This window comes from Schistocerca nitens, chromosome 12 (genome assembly GCF_023898315.1).
Source record: "Schistocerca nitens isolate TAMUIC-IGC-003100 chromosome 12, iqSchNite1.1, whole genome shotgun sequence".
Lineage (NCBI taxonomy): Eukaryota > Metazoa > Arthropoda > Insecta > Orthoptera > Acrididae > Schistocerca > Schistocerca nitens.
Window position 1 is genome coordinate 195374010 of NC_064625.1, and position 15921 is coordinate 195389930.

Here is a 15921-nt window from a genome sequence, read left to right on the forward strand (position 1 = left end):
ACTAAGTTTTACATTTTGCTGTCAGGAACTCTCTTGGAATCTTTCCTTTTATTATTGTTATTATTATTATTATTATTATTATTATTATTATTATTATTATTATTTTGTACATGTGTGGCCTTTTTGTGTCCTCTTCCCAGTTTGACAAGCACATCTGATTTGCTTAATCAGGATATTTATGGGTACAAACAAAAAAAAAACAAAAAAAAATGTAGTGACTGCAACCTGCAAACCAAGATCATCCTCCAAAACTTTACGAGCCTAGGAAATAAGCACAATGATTTGGACGTAATAGCATGTTTTAATAAACCAGATGTTTCAGTTATTACTGAGCACTGGTATACCAAAAAAGAATCGTATTATGCACCCATTAACAAAGAATTTCTGCTCATCTTTCAGTAGGGATATCAAACCTTATGGTGATGTTGCAAAAAGTGGCAATAATTGGTGCTCAAAGATGTAATTCCTTACGTGTTGAACGTGTTACTGAACTTTCTGTGATAAGCTATAGATGGGAAAGGAAACATAATTTCAGATATAGACAGACCTCCATCTGAAAGCACAGATATTTCTTTTAGCTAATCTCTATCAATTGCTTCTAGAGAGAAACAGTAAATACTCTGGGAAAACGGCTGGGTAATTATGCTGATAATTGTTCAGTTTAATAAAACATTATTTAACACAAATCAGTTTTCACTGTTAAGGTTGGCGAGTGGCACACACAGATCTAACATTACTGATATGTAATACAGGGTACCCAGGACTTTGTACTGGGATACTTTCTTTTGTTGATATATGTAAATGAGAAAATGCTGCTCCCCAAATTCAAGGATAGTTCTGTATGCTGATGCTACATCCATTGCATGCAAGTGTAAAGATCATGAGCAACTACAAAAACTGTGAAACTGTATTACAAATGAAATAATTCAGTATTTCTATGAAACTCATCTCATTATCAGCACAAGATAGCAGCAGTAATGGTTTAGTAGTAGTAGTAGTAGTTTATTCATCCAGAGACAATTTACATTGCATGGATTTCGTCAAAAAATACATAGTATATATATACACACATATAGGGTGAACAATACTATACAAAATACAGATGTGCATAGTAGACTACATAACATCAGACCACATTGAAATAGCATGTACAACTTTGATTGTTTACATTGATCTATGAGAAAGACTTTTTACATGGAATACACAGTTGATATTTAGATATAACACATACAATTCTAGCACTTCTGTACATATTATTTATTTAGATCATAGCAACTGTCAGATAAAAATTTACTATTGGCACAGAGAACATAAATATAATCGTTTAGTATGAAGCTATTCCAGGTATTCTTTTACACTATAATAGCAGTTGGTCATTAAAAATTTGAATACTGCTTCTTTAAATGAAGACAATTTTTTTATTTCTTTTATCTTTACCGGTAGTTTGTTATACAATCTGCTTCCTTGTATGTTTGTTTGTTTCTGCGCCAAAGCCTTGTTGACTCTTTTTATATGAATGTCATTGCAATTTCTTGTGTTGTAAGTATGTAGATCCGAGTTGGATTGGAAATTGTTAATATTTCGTTTTACATTAATTACGCTTTTCTGTATATAGAGGCACGGTAGGGGTAGAATATTCAGCTGTTTAAATAATTGCTTTGAAGGAGTTAGCCTTGAACTGTTGGTAATTATTCTAACAGCTCGTTTTTGTAGAGTGAAGATGGTTTTGAGGTTTTTCTTACTATGACCCCAGAAGATGAGGCCATAGGTAATAGCAGAATGTATATAAGCAAAGTAAACAGCTCTGCTACATTCCCTACTACATACAAAGCTAATAACACGTAAAGCAAAGCAAGCAGAGCTTAACTTATGCGAGAGATACAGGACATGGGATTTCCAGTCTAAATTTTCGTCTATATGTACACCTAAGAATTTTGTGGTAGCAACTCTCACAATTTCTTTATTTTGTATTCTGAGATCTAGATCAGAGTGTGACTTTGATTTCCTGTAATGGATATAATTAGTTTTAGAGATATTTATGGTTAATTTGTTCACTTCAAACCAATTTTGCAAATATTCTATAACTCTGATTGCAGATGTTGGCAATACCCGGTTTATGTCAGTTACTACAATGTTTGTGTCATCCGCAAACAGGATTATATGAGTAACATTTACTTTTTCACCCCACAAGACAGATTTTGAAATTCAGTTGTGCACTGTAACTGATATTGTCATCAAAGAAAACTACTGCTTGGTTACAGTTAAACTTTCTGTAGTTACCATGTTATAACATGGAAACTAATTACCATACAAGTACACAACTTGGTAGCATTAATGACAAGGACATGGGGAAGAGAAATAATGCAGAATCAATTCAATTGAAACACTTTTAATGTGCTGCTACAGTACACCATATCATTACATACCAGTACCTTTACTAGTGACGGTGATGAAGGCTGTTATGAAAAGCTTACAATTTTATTCAAATCTGATGTGGGAAGTTAACAGAACTTTTTATCCATGTGAGTAAAATTATTGTGTAAAATCGATAGCGCAGCTTCTTACGGAAGTCTCTTCAGGGCACTTCGGAGTCTTTCACTTACATGTCAACATATTTAATCTGTAATAGTATTTGTTGTTCATCATAGGGGTAAGTTTACTCTGTTCAGTGAAATGAACTTGCAAAATACTGGAAGTAAAAACAATGTCCATATAGACTATACATCCCTTCTTACAATTCAGAATGGAATTTCACATTCTGATTGAAGGTCTTTAACGGGTTGCTGCTAGACATCAGGCAGAAAACTGAAAATCCTAAGGTTTTAAAAAAATACAAAGTAAAAAATTATTTTATTAGCCTCTCATTCTATAATTATATTTAAACATAATGTTTCGACTCACGGATGCATATGCTAGTTAACACTAAGGTTCAAATTAACAGGATTTTAATGTTACCATTATATGTACGGCTGACAGTACTCATTGTAAAAGTATGAAATGCTTTGTACGAAGTATGACAGAAAAACAGCACTTGAATAAAAAAAAACATTTCTAGCTTTCAGGGTCATTACTTCCTTCCTCTGGGAAGATGAATATGTTTTGTGACTGGAAATCAGGGGAAGATCACTTGCACCACCTGTATAGAACACTTATGTGACACATTCATGAGTACAGCTCCAATGTTTGAGATCCAGGTCAGATTTAAGCAACACATTGAAGCAACTCAGAGGCTGGATGGTAGATAGGTTACCAGTAGTTTCAAACTATGTGCGAGTATTACGAAGATGCTTGGCAAACTCATGTAAGAATCCCTGGAGGGGAAACAATGTTCTTTTTGTATAACACTACTGAGAAAATTTAGAAGTCATGAGAAATCAGGGCTCGGGTGGTAGATAGCCTTTCTTCCCTATCTCTGTTTGCGAGTGGAACAGGAAAGAAAATGATTTGTAGTGGTACAAGGTACCCTCCACCGGGTACCATTTGGTTGCTTGTGTAGTATGTATATACATCAAAATACGGAAGAAAATTGTGACTGCCTACTACATTAAGAAGTAATAGTTGAACTAACTTAAAGCTTACTTCAAATGTTTTGTCCCACTGATACACTCTGACAAGCAGTGACTTGCATCTATAGCAGTCTTACAATTTGGAGATGTCAGTATTGCTTGGATCTATTAATATTCCCTCATTGAGCTCTTTTTATCTTAAGATCACATAAACTGGATTTTTGAGAAACTACATACAGGACGATGTGATTGGCATATAGCTGTTTGTTTACAGAAAAACAACGATCAAAATTTAGGCATATCGGTAACACACACTGGGCAAGAGCACATATCTCGGCTAGACCACTATACTGGATTTCGCCGCCTCCCCCCCCCCTTTCCCCCAGAAACCTTGGCTAGAGTAATAACTTCATTTGTAGAATAGTCTGAGGTCTACATTAGGTTGAAAAGCGATAATTTCGGTGACAGTTGTGGAACACAGCGAATAAGAAATATAGGTTGTAGTAACAGACAGATGTGTGACTTTGTCTAATATTTGTTTGCGGCGTATTTAAATGCACTTTCCCACATTTAACGCATTTAAAATAAAACTACTAGGTCATCCCCAAAAAACATATATTAGAAAATGAATAATCATCCGACGTGTTTTGATGCATACTACGTACAGATATCGTACACAAACTGTAAAAATGCAATGGGCGTTCCACTACGTATCCTTTACCAAATTTGATTCGTTTTTCCGCATTTGCTACTGCTGGTATGGGTTCAAAGACAAATTCGTGCTGCAAACGTCTCAGTGATAGTTAGCCTACATTAGTAAGCTGCAGTTAATGCGTTAAAAACATTTATACACATTGTCCTCAATGCGTAATATGTGTTATATAAATCACTGTGCCTTTCGACCAACAATTTATCAGTTGGCTTCAATCAATCACGCAAGACTCTAATATGTAACTTTGACTACGCTGCGGATTATCATGTCACCATAATCCAGATTATTCACATTCAAACCTTCTTTCTACATTTAATTCTGTTAACGGAAGCTTCATTCAAACAATCTGGATTCATTTGACGTTCCAAAACAACATCTGAAGGCAAGTCTGTATAAACGCTGTGGCCAATGTGTTAAGCATGGAGGTATAAGGAGGGGAGATGGCACTATGGCCGTCTGCTGTACGTCTGTTTGCAGCCGGTGGGCCGCCTTGTTTGATTGGTCAAAACAGAGACAGAGCTCTTGTTAGAATTGCGTGTTCTTCATATTTAACGTTGTGTCTGCGAAATAATTTCAGATGATGAGTGTTACAATGTTTACATGCATAACACAACGTCAGAATAGCTTTTTCAGGTGTTTTCGTTCTGTTGTTAATGCGTTTTTGCCCCAGCAATACAACTGATTTGGTCTCATTAACTTAAGCGTTTCTTTTGGATACGAACTTCGAATAATGAAAAATAACAGTGTACAAAGCTCTTTTCAAACTCAAATCACCTTTTACTGTATTTGTGTCGATGTAAACTGAAAGCAGAACCCGAAAGCTATGCTAGTTTACATACCGGATGATATTTCTTACTCGCTTACACACTTATACAAAATTTCATTTGTAAATACAAACATCGTTTGTGCTTTGTCAAGAAAAATAAGCATATGAACCCACAGAGCCCTACGAGCTTCATTGATCGGAAATCTGAAATAAAATAAGAAGAAAACAGTTTCACAAAACGTAAACAAGGCCGCACATCTCACGAATATAAACGACAATATTTTACGAATGGGGCCACTTACGCATGGAACGTGATTCCTTTTAACTTGGTAGCACTATTCCAACGGTTAGTACACACGTAAACAACGCAAACCGGCATTTTAAAATGAAAAAACCTTCAGCAGCTCTACACAGTAGCACAATCGGAAACGAGTCTTCTGACCAAACTGCAATGGCGGAGCTCGGTTTCTCTCGGCTTCAAGTTTGTGACGTCATGGAACAAAATAAGTTACTTTGATCGTTTAACGAGCTTAAGTTAAACATTTTATGGTGTGTATATGCGGATTAGTAATTGTTCTCGGTGAGTAACTAAAAATACGGCGATCTGTTGAAAGAACAGGGACATATTGTACTTTGAAACTAAATAGTGGACAATGGCCGCGACCAGTTCGGAAAATTTGAATTCTATTTACGAAACAAGTTAGGAAGCGTGGAATAAACCGTGTTCCTGTAACAAAACAGCAAGAAAAGGCGTGTGTTGTGTAAAGTGTAACAGGAAATTCCATTACTCGTGTGTAAGTTCAACGAATAGAGTGAAAAGCTGGAAATGCAGTGATTGTTTTCGTACTGACGGTGACGATATGGACGAAAGCAAAACAGACCCGTTAAAAACGTGTGTGTGGGAAAAGTTACAGAATGAACTCAGAATAGTAAGAAAGGAACTTAAGTATTCGAAAACAATTATATGTTTGCTAACAAACGAACTACAGAAGCGAGAATCAGGCAAGATAGAAATGTGCAAAAACTACAGATTTCATGCACCCAACATAAATCACGATTCACAATACAGTGTGCATACCACAACACAGAACGCAGTTCAAAAAGGAAATCAATCTATGGGTGCAGCAATGAAAATGCAAACCTTTGCTCCTGAGAGTCAGTCAGTGAATAGGAGACCCAAAATATTCGTTGCCTCAGATAGCCATGGCAGAGACTGTGCAAGAAGCATAAATATGATGTTGAAGGGAAGGTGATACCAGGTGCTCCCACTAGTGTAATACTAAAAAAATGCAATGACCTCCATAAGTTGAAAAGTGAAGATTTTGCAGTTATCTGGGCAGGGGCTAACGATGTGGCAAAGAATGAAACCAAGTTGGCAATTCGTTCACTACATAAAGCCTTGTCAGCATTACAAAATACAAATACAAAAGTGATTGTAGTTGGTGTACCACATAGACATGACCTGCCTGAATGGTCTTGTGTAAACCAAGAAATTCAATCTGCAAACAGAAAGCTAAAAAAAATAGTGAAAGGATTCCATAACACTTATTTTATTGATACTCCTAGTAACAAGGAACTTTATACAGCACATGGACAACACCTTAATGCAACTGGTAAAGAACTAATTGCCACAAGGATTTATGAATCAGTGGAAACAAACAGGAAAGTGTACAAAACAGCAATAGAACTTAAATGGAAGGATAATGAAGTCTCTGATAAAGAATCAGTGAGAATTGTTATTGATACAACTCCAGCACAAATAACAACAGAATCCTTAAAAGTGAACTCTGTTTGTGGGGAGAGGACAATTACTCAAGCAATAAACTTACCCAAGAGGACAGTGCAAACGTTTGAAGAAGCAGCAAATAAGGTGGCAGGAAAGAAGGCACCATATAAGAAGAGAGACCTACTTGCAAAAAGAAGAACAGCAAATCAAGCTCAAGGGATGAGAATACCAACACGTGGAGTACGGCAGTCAACCCAAAAAAAGAAACCACAACCGAGGGACCAGGATTTTTGGTGGGATCAGCAGTGGTTTCACAGACGAAAGCAGTTAACCAAGTGAGTCATCAAGTGGATGAACAGGTATGTGACTATCATAACACACATGATCACAGTGAATCAAGATTAAAGACATTAACGGAACCTACAACTTCAAATATAAAGTCAAATTGCTCTCAGAGGAATACAGACAGAGACAAACTACTTACTTTTCTACAAGTTAACTTACGTTGTATTAGAAATAAAATTTTAGAATTAGAACATTTATGTAACACTGAGCATGTAGATGTTATATGTGTATCTGAGCACTGGTTAACACAAGAACAAGTAAATATGTTCATTCCCCAAGGGTATGTTGTGGGAGACATGATATGTAGAAAACAGAGAAAGAATGGTGGGGCGGGAATTTTTGTCAAAGAAGGAATAATGTTTTCCAGAATTGACGTATCTACATACTCCTCAGAGCTAGATGGGGAGTTTAGTTGTGTAAAACTAATGAATGAAAATATAGTGGTAGTTAGTCTATATAGGTCGCCAGATGGTGATGTAAATTTGTTTATTGAAAAATGTGAATTAATAATTAAAAAAATATTGAAGAGTAAAACGAGAATTGCTATATGTGGTGATTTCAACATAGAAATGGTAAACACACAAAGACCAGTTACTAGGACATTTTTGAATATGCTAAGATCATTAGACCTCTATTGCACAAATAACTGTGCCACACGTAAGAATGCCTGTATAGACAATATTATTGTGAATTTCCATAGGGAGGATTTTACAGTTAGACTTGCAGGAAGTGGACTTGCAGATCATGAGCCACTACTCCTTACCCTCTGTAAGAGGCAGCCAGTTAAGACTGAAGAATCTAAAGTAGTAGTGGTACGAAGACAGAAGGAAGAGTACATAAATATGTTTGTTGATAGATTAGGAAGTGCAGATTGGGACTTTATATATAATTGTCAATCTGGAAAAAGGGAAGCTGAAATTAGCTTTGGTAACTTCTTTAAAAAGTACACAGATTTATGGTATTCCTGCTCACCAGTAAAAAAAATAAGATATCCAAATGAAATGAAAAAGAAAAGTCTGAACTGGTTCACACAAGAGCTAGTAGAAATTAGAGGAAACTTGCATATGCTGTACTAGATGCATAAACAAGCCTCTGACCAAGGGGCAGAACAGAGTGTGAACATTCATAGGTCATATCTGAAATGCAAAAAATACTATAAAGCCAAACTACTTCTGGCAAAAAAGCAAGCAGTGGAGAACTATATAGAAAGAGCTCCCAATAAATGCAAGGCAGCCTGGCAAATAATAAAACAAGAGAATACACCGAAACGCACAGAAACAGCACTGCTTGATCCTGAAGAATTAAACGAGTACTTTTTAAACTCAGTTAAAGAAATAAGTAACAGTATCAAAGCAACAAATTCATCTGCAATGAACCTTGTTGGAACACCACTGCCTGTTAACCTGGCATTTCAATGGAGGGCTGTCACATCTGCTGATGTTAGAAAAGCTGTATCCAAATTTTCAGGTTCTAAAAGTATGGACTGTTATTGGTTATCAAATAACATAATTAAAAAGACAATACACTCAATCGCCAAACCATTAGCTTATATTTTTAATAAATGTGTAGAATTTGGGGTTTTTCCGGATGCACTCAAGGTATCAAAAGTTGTCCCAGTTTTTAAAAAAGGAGACAAACATCTCCCCCAAAGCTACAGACCAGTCTCCATTGTTCCAATATTCTCAAAGGTATTTGAGGCGCTGATACACACACAAATAAGCAACTTCTTTGAAAAACACAATATCCTATGTAACAATCAGTTTGGCTTTCGAAAGGGGAAGAACACAACAGGGGCCATCTTGGAAATCATTGACCAAACCTTTTGAAAATAATAACATGGTATCACTGGTATTATGTGACCTAAGCAAAGCTTTCGATTGCATTCCTGTTGACAAACTACTGGGGAAACTAGAGTTTTATGGGGTGAGAGGGAGCACTTTATCTGTGATAAATTCTTATTTAAGTAACCGAAAACAATTCGTTTCAGTCAGAAATTTAAATTCTTCCATCGCTGAAATCAGCACAGGTGTACCACAAGGGTCTATCCTTGGACTCTTCTTCTTCATTGTCGCTATTAACGATTTACCTAAAAATATAGCTCACCCTGTTGTGTGTTATGCTGACAATACAACACTACTTACCACACATCAGAACATTTCAGATCTGAATAACCTAACAAAAGAAACACTAGATAAGGCCCTGGACTGGTTTGCAGCCAATAAGCTCCTATGCAACCCTGACAAAACACAACAACTTTTAATGGGAACATCAAATGAAGTAGGCAATAAGTCAGTAAAACTCTTAGGTATTCACATTGACTCAAAACTATATTGGGAGGAACATGTCAATCATGTATGTGAAAAAATATCTCGGGTGGCATATCTTCTCTTGAAACTAAGGGAGGTAGTGAGCTTGGAGTACCTCAGGGTGACATACTTTGGGCTATTCCAGTCACATATTTCATATGGTCTTATTATATGGGGGCACTCCCCTCACATCAAAAACGTATTGAAATTACAAAAAAAAGTCATACGTATAATATGTAAAAGAGGTCATAGGGAGCACTGTCGTCCTCTTTTCTCCAGACTCAGAATACTTACAATTATAAATTTATACATCTATGTGTCTGTACTCTATATTAAAAATAATATTTCAGAATTTATTGCCAGAAAGGAAATACACGAACACAACACCAGGGCGAACGGTAATTTAGACATACCGCGCCACAGATTAGCGAGAACAGGAAATTCCCACAAAGCTAACCCACTCAAAATGTTCAATAAACTGCCAATTCATGTTCAGTCTATGGATACAAATTCTTTTAAAATTAAGTGGTACAGCTGGCTGTCAGATCATTCATTCTATGACATCAAAGAATTCTTTGAGATGCCTGAGGAGTATATAAGCATTTAAAAGTTGTCTGTAGTTAAACATATTATTTTGTGCTGTGGTTAATAGTGTGTAATTACAAAGTTTATACTATAAACAATAAAATACCTTATTATATTAGATTATAAGATAGCTTGTTGCGTTAGCTTTTAAAAGCTATCCTTTGTAATTTGGTATACTGCCATGCTTCAAATGTATTTATAATGTATTGACAGAAGTTTATTTTGTTATTCTGTATGTACCAGTACATCTTGTATGACGAAGCCAATATCATTGTAAAATGATCTATGGTGAATAAAATTCTTGAAATTCTTGAAAATCTCCCCTCCTTATACCTCCATGGTGATAAGCCATTTACGTCAACAGAGTTGTTTACAGGTCTAGTCACCAGGCAGCGCTGTCACACTTTCAGCCTTTCTGATAGTGATGGGCTAAACTGCGATTTTCCGATATCAGTGATTTCTGTGAATGCTACTTTTCAGTATCTGTTATTCTTAACTGTGATTTGTCGCAGTTAAGAGTCGCAGTTAAGGAACATAGGTCGTGTATCCCTCCGCCATTGCGATTTCTGCTACTTCCGCGATTTCTGCGACCTCTGCTACTTCTGCGACTTCTGCTACTTCTGCGATTCCTGCGACTTCTGCGATTTCTGTGACTTCTGCGATTTCTGTGACTTCTGCGATTTCTGTCACTTCTGCTACTTCTGCGATTTGTGTTACTCTTGCGATTTCTGCGACTTACCACCGTATGAAAAAGTTACATCTGTCAACACAGAAAATTGCATCTCAACAAACCTGTCATTGGCAAGTATGTTTTACGTTTTTTCTTCCGTTGGCTTTAATTTTGTATTTAAGAAACAACTGTGAAAACATTAATAGTGTAATTAATATGTAAGTAGCCGTACAGTATCGTAATAGTTCGTGTTTAGAAAATGAATTCTAACATATTGTTATGTTCACAGGTACCTGAACTACATTTCAGTCACTCAGTAAAGTCATAACTCAAAATATCGTTGTCAGCAGATCTGAAGAAATTGCCACTGCGTCTTTAGACCGTTTTCGTCAGACGAGAGGTTAGTTTCTAAGCTTTTCGATGGACTTAATTACTTCAGTGAGATAGTTCTTGCAAATGTGACATTCATTATAGCAAATATTAGCAATCCACTCTGTCAATTATATTGCTAGTAATTAGTGACAGCAAAAATTGTTTAATACTCCTTGTGTTTTTGCAGACGCAGTTCTGACTCTGATTACTGGTTGCTGTACGTATCTATCCACATCAAGGCTGTTGAGAGAGACTCGTGAAGATTCAAGACAGCTCTTAGAGGATTTGCAGTTTAAAAGTGAAATAAGTGTGTGAGTGATTAAACTGTGTTTTATTGAAATTGTTGTGCAATTTTAAACGAATAATAAATGTTAAATACAGTGAGTGAATAATAAAAATCTCATTTTCCACATGTTAAGCCGTCCAATACCCGTAATTTTCCGCCACTTACTTATTGGTAAACACTTGTTGGATAGCGACGTGCCCCCCTCCCCCCCTTTAAGTGTGTGGCGACGTCATTTATCCACTGCGCCAAAAACAGCGGGTGAAAGCTGTAGCTGACAGATTTTTATCTTTGCCGTAGTCGGCTTGGTTACGTGTTGTTTATTCTTGTGAGTTCTTTTATCTGTGCTTGGAAAATAAAATGTTTTCTCACCTCATGAAAAAGCTGTTACTTCATTAAATATAAAGGCTCCCATAAGTGCATTACTTAAAAGTAACACAGGAAAAGCTTACTTATGTAGGTGGTAGTAGTGTCGGCAAAAAGTTCTTGTGTGTGAAGTTGCCATGTAGAACACCAGGTGTAAAACATTTCTCCTGAGTCTTAAACTGTGTCGGAACAAAAGTGAGGCATTCATATGACTCCATAATACTGTTTTCATTTCACTACACTTATACGGATGTCTGAGTTCTGCTGTGTTAACATTGCAAAGTCCTGTAGGCATGTGGAGTAGTAGCCAAAACTGTCATATTGGAAGCAGAGTCAAACACATTTGTTACATTACTTGATATTTTCAGGAGAAAAAGGCAATGTTGCTTCTTATTAATATAATACATTCAGAGTCACAGCAGTATTTGACTGATGCCGAATGTGCATGTCGTCATATAATATGAAGGGCTTATTTCAATAGTGGTACAAGTCCATTACCTCCACTTTTCTGTCTATAATGCTTCTGAAATTAATGATCCAAACAAACATAAATAAAGGTTCATCTCTAGCAAGAAGCCATATGCTTCAATATTTCTGGTATCTCAACTGCAGATTTTTCAGCACTCATTTAACTTTACGACTCTGTATCTCAAAATGAGCAAAAATGGACTAGTACCACTATTGAAATAAGCCCTTCATATGCACACACAGCACATCACATCAATCTCGTGAAGCACAAGGCTCTCATAACGAAGTACGTACGTCAGTCAACAGATGGCACTAGGAAAAGTATGTTAACTGCGCTTTTTAGTTGCTACTTGCGACTCTTAGTTGCGATTTGTCACAGAAATCGCAGTTTGTCTCGGTAGCGAATAGCGTAGTATGAACATTGCTCAACAGATGGCAGTGCTAACTGCGCTTTTTAATTGGTACTTGTGACTCTTAGTTGCGACTTGTCACGGAAATCGCAGTTTCACTCGATAGCGTGTCGCAGAGATACTAGCGTCTCGCGGGCCCCGAGGAATCATGACCTCACATCATGACATGACGTCGTCTCTTACGCTAGCCAATATCGCTGGTAGTTTTCGAAATGCGGATATTCTTTGAACATGACATGCTAATGCATTGTGGGTGTGTGTGTATAATGGCGGGTTTTGTGATTTGTGTGCGTTAAAGCTTTTCAATCACGGAAAAAAATTGATAATACTTGCTGCAAAAGCAGATGTTTGCTGAGGAGAAAGGATAGTTTATATTCCAGTAAGACGGTAAGTAACTTCCGTTAGTAATCTTATAATGCTCAAGAAAAGTAAAGTGTATGGTAAATCTACAGAAATTTCATTCTTTGTGCCTATAGTATTCTGATGCATTATGTTACCCAGTAAAGTTTCTTTCAATGTATCTATGTGGATTATTTGTGGTAATGGCGTATTCTCATAACAAATGCCTTCGGTATGTAAGTTGCAATCATCGTAACTTTTTCGTGATCAAAAAGTGTGTAGTAGCTGTATTCTAACGTCAGTAACCTGCACATTTGAAAACTTTTGAATGTTCAAAATTACATCATTCATCATAGTCAGTATTTTTTTACAGTAAAATAGGTATGAATTGCAATGACTGAATCCAGATTTGTGAGTGATGTAATCTGTTTTTGTAACGGATGTTTCAGTTTCTGAAGTGAAAATCCAAAGAAGAGAAGACAGCGAGAAGTAGCTTTTTGTCTGTTTCATGGTTTATAGGCCTACTGGGGAAACTCGCCATGTAAAAAACGAGTAACGCATCAAGCTTAATACCTCTATAGTGATGTGAAAATCTGAGCGTTGTTAATAAAGAAATTAATTCAGTGTGTGTGTGTTTCTTTTGATTCCTTTATCATGTTGCTCATAGTAGACCAAATTTAATTAAAATACCCAGGTGATAATTTCAACATAAATTGGACTATGTGCATAGCTGTTTCTAATGGCTTTGCTGCTTCTCAGAGGCAAAGTATGAACATTTACCATCCTCTGGCATGTGCGTTCACTAGTCATTTATGGCAAAAGAAATCACTGACTGAAAGCATAATTTGCTTGGTAGACATAATTGGAAATGACCTTTTTAGTTATAATTTTACGTTTTTAGATTATAGTACTCCCTGAGAGATTATCTTCTGCATTTCTTGACCCTGACATGACTAGTAATGGACGTTTCACCACCAGGTTAGGCATACAGCATTAAGTGTCCTGCTCTGCTGTGAGCAGCATGGTAGTCAATGTGTTAAGCAGGCATTTAGGAACTTTGAATGTGAAGTATATGCATCTGTACAGTTGTGGCTAAAAGAACAGCTAGAATGCTAATTACTGTTTCAGGAATTATCCTTTACACAGTTAAATATGTATCTAAAAATGAATTCATGAATAACTTTGTAGTCATTTAATCATTTGGTTTTGTAAGACATTTAAATAAAAATACTGCACACCCAAAAATAGTCTGGAAATGGCAAGGAACATCAAATATAAGTAAATATTTTTCCTCAGTAAGATAAAAGTGTAAAATTGCTGATACCTGGTTGTTACCATATCACTGCTGGTCCCAGCAGAGCAGTCTGCTGTGGCCACCGGCACCTTCATGCCAGCTAACGGGTTAATACACAAAATAGGGCAGTGGAAGACTTGGTCCGTAATTCTCATTGGTTGAAGCAACTAAAATTCAATTTCTGAGGTGTGCTGGAACTGTGTAATTGGTATATTCCCCAGAATGATTTAAAATTTTTGCATTGAAATGGCACTGACAGTGCATAATATATTTTGCAACTGAGAATAGATACTAAAAAATTTATGTGGGAATATATTTCAAGAAACCCTTTCATACCAAACCTGACAATTATATTGACACACAAGTAAACCCACCTGAATGGCACACTGGGTTACACAAGCATTAGCTGTAGGTGTAGAATAGGTAATTTACACGGAAAACTGTGCATAAAATTTTTATTGTAAAGCACACTAAAGTTAAGGGAAAGGTGCAATGTCTAGATGAGATAAACTTGGACACACAAGAACTGGTTTTGGTCAGATATATGGAAAATTAACTGTAGTATTATATGATATACAACACATCTGAGGTGCAAATTTGTGGAGAGGAGAGATTGCATTGAACCTGCTGTGTATGGTGCACATTTTGTTGCAGTGCTGGGATGATATCATCCAGATTTCAAAATTAGTGGTCTAGTAATGAAACTCTCATCAGTTTTAATATTTAAAAATAATCATGGCTGAAAAAGGAAGCTGAATTAGGACTTTCAATTAAATTGCAAAAATGTTCTTGTTTTGCACATTCACTGTGGCTGACACTTTAAAAGCACGGTGTTAGTAGCTCTTATTGACCTTTGTGTCAGCCACGGTGAACATGTTGAAGGTTTTAAAGTAACAAAGTAGTTGTTGACATTGAGATATTAATGGATGACAGCAGGAAACTGCAATGAAATAATGTGAATTACTTAAACCAGGAATTAAACAAGTCTACATAGCTTTGAACACAGCCAAAAAATGGTTGGTTCAAATGCCTCTGAGCACTATGGGATTTAACTTCTGAGGTCATCAGTCCCCAGAACTTAGAACTACGTAAACCTAACTAACCTAAGGACGTCACACACATCCATGCCCAAGGCGGGATTCAAACCTGCGACCGTAGTGGTCGCGCGGTTCCAGACTGTAGCGCCTAGCACCGCTCGGCCACCGCGGCCGCCGAACACAGTAATTTCACACTTCTTATTCACTGCATATTTGTGTGCTATAACTAATACAGCAACCTTTTATTTTCTCATCTTTGATCTGGAACACGTGTCACATCTTACTTTTTTTCCTAGAGCAACTCTAGGTTTACAAGATCCACATTTCAGAATTCTGGTAATTGCTAGTCCTACCTCATGCTGAAAGTGTGGGTTGATAGCTGTCTCTTCAGATATGGTCTCATCAACTGCCATTTCAGAAACTTGAAGCAAAAATGTGATTATTCAATTTTCTGTCAGTGATGAATATATCACTAATGTATAGGTATATTCATGATGGTATAGAACAGTGCAGGGCCATCTTCTGTTGGGTAGACTAAACTGTGCACTTCACATCCAGTGCATCAATTTCTTCATAGGTAGTATCGTAGTACACTACTATCTCAGACTTGATTGTTGCGATGCTCAATGAAACAGCATTATGCCTTGAAGACACTAAACTAACAGCCTTCTTAAGTTTTTGAATGAAGGATATAAGAAGTAATATATCCAAAAACAAGTAAGTTTTACATTTTGCT

General features: G+C 36.5%; 1 long non-coding RNA gene across 1 annotated transcript; it reads left to right on the forward strand.

The window, feature by feature from the left end:
- The first annotated feature begins 10849 nt into the window (after nucleotides 1–10849).
- On the forward strand, nucleotides 10850–11400 carry LOC126215367 (uncharacterized). Its single transcript, XR_007542129.1, has 2 exons — nucleotides 10850–11016; nucleotides 11176–11400. It is a non-coding gene; the product is annotated as an uncharacterized LOC126215367 (long non-coding RNA).
- Nucleotides 11401–15921: the final 4521 nt, after the last annotated feature.